Source organism: Macrobrachium nipponense, chromosome 2 (assembly GCF_015104395.2).
Source record: "Macrobrachium nipponense isolate FS-2020 chromosome 2, ASM1510439v2, whole genome shotgun sequence".
Taxonomy (NCBI): Eukaryota; Metazoa; Arthropoda; class Malacostraca; order Decapoda; family Palaemonidae; genus Macrobrachium; species Macrobrachium nipponense.
In genome coordinates this window covers 93,789,365-93,796,607 of record NC_087201.1, presented here as the reverse complement: position 1 = coordinate 93,796,607, position 7,243 = coordinate 93,789,365, and the positions used below count along the sequence as shown (strand labels likewise).

The window sequence follows — 7,243 nt, the reverse complement described above, 5'->3', positions numbered from 1 at the left end:
GTAAGCTTTAATTAAGAATTTATTTACCTAGTGCAAATAACTCCAGTTTTTTGTTTACCTTTCAACGTAAGAAGAAAATTCATAGTCTAGGTGTCTGTCTCTTGTGAGCCATATCTCCACAAAACTTTCTTAAAGTTTAGATGAAGCCAGAAAATCTAGTAAAAAATCTATTTAGTGGAATGCAAATGGATATATACTGGTAAGGATTGACTGCTGGTGGGAAGTGTGTGGACTCTCTTTAGCTTCTAAGGTTGATGGAGCTTCTACCACCCTTTCCTTTTTGACTGCAACACCTTGCCACTCATGAACATCTGCACATATTTTTAAGCAACACTTGCAAGGCCATGTTAATTTCAAGTCATTCTGCTGCATTTTGTCATTGCCAACATCAGAGGAGAAATGCCACAACTTAAGATACTGGTTTTCTTTCCAAAGGTATATGTATTGCTTTCAACTTTCCTTTTTTTTATCTTTTGATTATTTTCTACTGTACTGAACAAGGTGACCAATTTTAATAGTTTTTATACAGTTTGGGAACTTGTTTTCCATTACCAGTGTTAAATAAAACTTCCTTTGCCTTTGTTATTCATTTGTATTTGATAAATTAGAATAACAAAGACTATCAGTCCCATTTTGATGCCCTCTTATTGCTTGGCTGAAGATTTTGATGTACAACGATAACTGAAAACTGTATAAGTTGAAAAGGTTGGAGAGCGTGGTGGGAGAAGCCCAAATGTAACCACTGAAAAATAATAGGTAGAAGGTGAAGTAGCAAGACCAAAGAATTGCTGTACTGTCTATTGTTCCAGAGAGGAAAGGTGGATTGAGAATCAAAATTACATGACCAGACCAGGAAAGAGGCCCCAGTTGAGGCGAACTACTAGTCAGTTCAAAGATTTGCTCAGAATCCTCCCACCAAGGAGTGAGCCAAGACAGAGGGTTTATATATGTGTAAGAACCAATGACAAATTTTAAAAGTACGTAATTTGTATTTTTCCTAACATACAAACCTGAGGTCTTTATAGAAATGGCCCACCTCTAGCCACCCCTCATTCTGCTTCCTTGGCCAAAAGGGAAAGTGAATGCATACTATGTAAAGACCGAGGGTTTGTATGTTAGAAAAAATTCAAATTACAAATTACTTTTAAAATTTTTCATTTTTTGATGAGCAGATCAGTGTGTAACATTTTTTTTTTCAAATCTCATACTGCCTTCTTTTATCATACTGCCTTCTTGTATATTGTCCTCTTTCAGCCTTTCACTAAACTCAAACTCCAAAGAACTTTTACTATATATGACTGTTCCTAAATATTTGAATGGTTCATTATCATTACTCCTTTTTAAATCTAATGTTATTTCATCCTTGTGTGTATATTCTGTCCTGTTACATCTTTTTTTCTTAGATTGGGTCCTGTCTTAACTAGATGCGTATATGATACATTCTATTAAGTAAGTAATGTAAATCCTGTGGCCTGTTCCTGTCATTACTCCATTTCTGATAGCTTTTTTCATCATAAAATCTATGAAAAGAGCAGACAAGAAAGGCAAAATTACATATACTTATATGCAGAAGCCAGGTACTATGTCGTACCTCTAAGTAAATGGGGATACAATCCACAATGAAGTAAATTCCTTCTGTAGTTTAAAATATATATTTCTTGTACAGGATTAAAGCTTTCGACTATCAGCTGTGGTCTTGTTCACTAAAAACATTATATATGGTAAGTGGGAAAAGACTGAATTGCTAGGTCATCATAAAAGAATGGATGACAGTCTAAATCCAAGGAAAACTGTGTACATATTGAGAAATAGTGGTAGGGAATATAAAAGGTGAAATACATTTTTATCAGTACTTGTGTGCCTATCATGAGCAGTAATGCTTGATAAAACTATACGTATTCCTTTGCTCAATTTCCTTAGGAAATTATACCATAATTTGATGGTAGCAAGCCACAATATTGTACTGTACAATATGTTGTTTTATTAAGTAGTATATTACTAGTATTATTGATTAGTAAAGCCAGATGTGATCAGCAATTTCTACTCCTGAGTTAATAATAAGGAAATAGAAATTTAGACCCTATTCTAACAGAAGTATAATACATTTGTTCTTTGGTACTGAGAACTTGCAACCATTCTGGTTAATAAGCACATCACTAATAATTGATGTATTTACAGCTCATAGGTACAGTGATTTTATTTGCCAGTGAAAAAATTTCATGGCCTGAACAAGGCTTGAATGCAGTATGCACAGAGTTAAGAGTTGTTGATATTACCACTGAAGCACTAACCCTAAATAAAAAGCAAGGATGATAGATGTAGAAGCCACAATTTTCTTAAAGTAATCTGAAACTCCTGTGTTCTAGTCTCTATCATGTTAAGTGTCTTAGTGTTCTAATATACTGTAATTATAAATAGCAACTGTGATGTATTAGAATGGCTTTCTGGCACATCAATACTATAGTAGCTGTGAAGTCCTTGTTTCCTTTTACATGGGATAGCTATGCGGATCAGCACTTTCATCCAGGGATCTTGACTTTGCCATATTGCTTGGCATATGTGTTGTATGATAAAAAAAATATTACTTCGTGACTGCATGACCAATCCTGACTACAAGTGTATTATAGGACCTTCATTTACTAAAATTCATTATACAGTACATTAGTAGTACTCCTAAACCTTTGAAGGACTACAACTCCTGATTCTCTTTAGTAAAAAAATAATTTGTCTTCTGTTTGACCTTCTAAGAGGTTTCTGTTATGGAAGGAAAGCACTGCCAGTGGCAAAAGTCTTTAGGAAAAACATTAGTGTATTGACATCATTTAGCTCCGGCTAAATCACTTCTACAGCCATGTAGCCTTGGCCTTGGTTGTTGTTTACTCCTTGGTTGTTGTTTACTCCTTGGTAAGCTCAGTTTCACTGGAAATTGAATAATTGGTTCAACACACCCTCAGTAAGTTCAACCATCTGTGCAGTCTTTGCTGTTTGTGTTTTTGTTTGATCCTCGTGGTGTGCAAGAACTAGGGAATTCATGGTATCAAGATTCATTTCATGCTGGCAAGCATTTTACTGATGAAATCTTAGTTTGCCTATCCTAGGAGGACAATAATGAGCAAACTCTACAGGCTTAACTAGACAGACTCAGTGCATTTAGAAGAGATCCTAAAATGCCTGAAAGTTTAACTTCAAGCTACGTCTGGTTTAGGCCAGTGACAATTTAATTTATTCATCTAAAGTTTCCAAGATGTCAAGTGTTTTGGTGAACTTCCTCAAAATGGAAAAGCAGGTGATGGTCTCCAAATGGTTCCTGCGTGTGGAAGTCTGCCAAGAGCTATGATGAATCTTGGGTGCCTTGCAATGGCCCATTCACTACATTCCTAGATAAGAGGTTAACTAGCTAGAGTGGGGTCCTCCTGCATAAAGATCCATCAGCAAATCTCATGCTGGCATTTTCAGGCAGGTCTCTCTTCTGTCATTAGTAGATGCTTTCATTAGGTAAGGGGAAAATACATCATCTTAGACAACTTTACCATATTTATATCACCTGAAACGATGTTATACTAAACATGTAGTTAAGGTTGTCATAATGAAAGATGATATGTGGGCTTTGTCAGTAGTTTTCTAGTTTTCTGTAGAAAAGCAAAGGCATGCATTTTCTATAATATATAGAATTACAATAATGAACCAAAAATGAGAAACTCCAATTATCCTAACTGTGAAATGCTTAGGCTTTATCTTTGATACTGCCTTGAATTGGATTGGATGTAATTGCACATATGAAGGGCAAAGTACAATTGTGTAAAGCCCAACAAAAAAGCTTGATATAATGCTTATCATCAGCACAGCAGTACTTATTTAGTCAGGGTCATATTTGCAATCGGTCATTTGTGATCATTCTGAATTAGAGGTAATATAGTTTTTTATTTGCTAAATTTAAGCAGATTTGAATGAGTTTAACAGTGTATCATGCTGAAGGTGCTATGACATCTTTTCTTCTGTTTAATTGTGTACTGTATTTATTATTGGCCTGGTAACTCATTTGGCACTCCACAGGCAGTTCATCTTCCTCCCTCTCATCACTGACTGTCTTTAAAATGCACTATATTCTTTCCTGGTAGATGTCTACAACCTACCCTCCATCCTACTTAGTATGCTAGGATGGCCAGCTGTAATAATTCTGGTTTCTGTATTGAGTTGGTAGGACTAAACTGTCCCAGTTAGGTTAATTATATGCCCAAATTGAGTACAGTACTGTCTTTATTTCATGGAGGTATTCCAAGTTAAGAACTCATAGTATTGATAACATAGCTTGAAAGTGAATAAGTACATTTGGAGCGGAAGATCATATTGCTATTTTGGATGTTCCTCACTTTTCTGGAAATGCAACAACTGTCATTGAGTATAAAATCTTGGGCAACCTTTCTTTTGAGTTTCAAAGCACTGTGATAGGCTAATGGTTTGTGTCTAAGAAAGTTGTTTTTATTTTCAAAGCATTTTAATGCTTAACTCCATAATGCTAGCATACAATTTAGTTGTTTTAATTCCATACTGTACTGATATTGGAAAGAATATTATACGTATTTGGAAATACTGGAAATTCTACCTTAGTAAAATACAGTAGTTCCTATCAAAATATGAACTTAACACAGTAAGCATGTCACATTATTTTTTCTCCTTTTCAGTGAAATTACTAAAATATGAGACCTGTTTAACACCTGAGGTGTATATCAGTACAAAAAATGATGCAGCTACCTCTACTATGCTAGTTTTTGGTCCAGGTATTTAATATTACTTTTCAGGAATTGGTAAAACTGACCCTCTGCTTTTTCATTATATCCTAGTTGCATATTAAATTTTATATACAGTGCTAGCCATTTCTGCTTGTGTAAAATAACATGTGAATGTGGTTAACATGTATAAGTAACGGAAATAAAGAACGAAGTGAATGACAAGGATTTTGTCGGTTAAAAATAAGAGTGTAAATGTTAGTTTGTTAAGATACGAGATGGTACAGAACCAAGATATGCACTGAAGGAAACTGCATTGTTTAATATTTATTGTTTTGTTTTGTAAGTTCATTACTTTGCTGTCATTTGTTTTGGAAGAGTTCCCATTTTTATCAATATAGTACACACACACATACATTGACTTTAAATTGTAATATCATAATTTCAATATTTATCTGTTTTGACTTGGTAAACTTTTTTGATTCCACAGAATTATAAGATAAATATTTAACATTTAGTATTTTCAATGCCTAGATTCAATTCAAGCTTCAAATACTGAATCACTGTCTAAGCCTAGACTGCAAAGAGTAAAATTGTAAAAATTTTTAATTCCAAAGTCTGAGCTTTTACATTTTTTTTTTATCAATTGAGAATATATTTCATACAGAAACATTTCTAGTAGATTGAATTTGGCTTGCTAATATGTAATACATATTGTATGTTATTGAAACTGTTATAAATTTGTTTTCTAATAATACATATTATATTTTATTAAATTGATGAAATGCCCATATCACATGCTCCTTTGCTTGTTTTTACCTTGTACTTCACGACAGAATCACACTACTTTGTAAGCTACCCTGTTACTTGTGACCAAGTTAATATTACCTGTGGAACTAATTTTATTAGCAATTCTTAAAATTATTTCATATCTCTTTTATCTTAAATGTTTTAACAGGTTTATTATACAAATATTTAATCCTTAGGGCCAGCCCATAGGAATCTTAAATTGATGCATGGCTTTGTGAAGCTATCATTTTAATTAACTTCAGTCTTACACTTGCCAGTGTGACCTAAGCTCAGTTCAGTTGTATTTGTTTGTCTTCCATTAAGTGACAAAATATTCATTTACAGTATATGTACTTATATACGCATTTGTATTTTTATGTACTGTATCACCACTGTAATTCATGCAAGTGGCTAAGTTAATTCAGATATCTCTTAGTTAAGTATAACTTTTTGAGATAAAAGTTACTGTGGAATTGTAGCCATATTAGGTGCATTTAGTTTTCAAAATTAAACATTAATTTCAGGTTTCCTATGCCAGTATGCAGTGTTTTACTTCAGGACTAATTTTTGCATGTACATGTCAGTATATAGCAAACTCTATTTGGTATATATATATATACACACGTGTTCAAATAATTTTTTTAAAGAAATATTTTTATTTTGTCAGGATCAGTACAGTATAGTATCTCCAGTTAGTTCCCCTCTTAAATGGTTACTGCTTACAATAATGTAGTGTGTGGTACTCTCTAGATGTACAAAGGGTTCTTTTCCACATCACATTTGCCCCATCTGCATTGCCTTCTGCCTTTTCATTAGGCCTCTTTCCACCTACATGTCCAACTTCTAGAACTTTACATAGTTTGAAAATTCTGTCTCAAGGTAACTCACGGTTTGTGGAAATGAATTGGATATACAAGGTCTTAATAAATTCTGAAGGTTATTGTACCCTGCATCACAAAATAAATAATTCACTATACTCTTAATATTTTTTTAGATCTTGTTCTGTTTAATAAAAAATATTCATGCATATACATACATATATGCTATGCAAGCTTTCAAAAGATTTAAATGTGGGAGTGATTGTGTGGCAGGAGAATAAAAGATACTGTAATATACATTACTGTAATTCACAGGTTTGTGAGTGTTTATTTATTTATTGTATGCAGTTAAAAGTAATTTACAGGAAAGAATCAGTCCATATACAATATAATTATACAGCATTGTGTTCAAGACTTGCTAATGCTTTATTGGCAGTATATGACTGCTAATTACTGTAATGTTAACTTTTCATTGGTCTTGTTTGTAATTTCAATGAGCTGAAAGATTAACAACCTGTTGTTGGTTAATCTAGATACATTGAGCAAAGAAATTACCCAAAAACTTTATCCCGTCAGTTTAATATTGTACCTATACCATTGCACTTGATTATCTTTCATCTGTTTTACATAAACTGAATCATTTTTATCAATGCCATCACTGTATCTAGGTAATACCAATTGCTGCCTCTTGTAGCTGATGTGTTGTGCCTTTGGTTAGCTCTGTTGTCTACAAGCAAAACTGAAATTATGTAGAACAAATAATTTTAAGGAGATGCTTTGTGATCCCAGTTTTCATTATAATCTATATGAATGAAAAATTGTTACTGGCCACTGTTATTTGGAATATTGGGCATAATTAATTTTATGCCAATTTTTCTCTTAATTTCTAAAGTTTGACTTTTTACAATT

The 7,243-nt window shown here is 33.2% G+C and overlaps 1 protein-coding gene across 1 annotated transcript in view; it reads right to left on the bottom strand.

Moving 5' to 3' along the window:
- Positions 1-6,629: 6,629 nt before the first annotated feature.
- LOC135221254 (uncharacterized) overlaps positions 6,630-7,243 on the bottom strand; it is a 395,658-nt gene continuing 395,044 nt past the window's right edge. The window contains exon 20 of the mRNA XM_064259070.1: positions 6,630-7,073. The gene's annotated coding sequence lies outside the window, so the exon portion shown is untranslated. The remainder of the gene's footprint in view (positions 7,074-7,243) is intronic.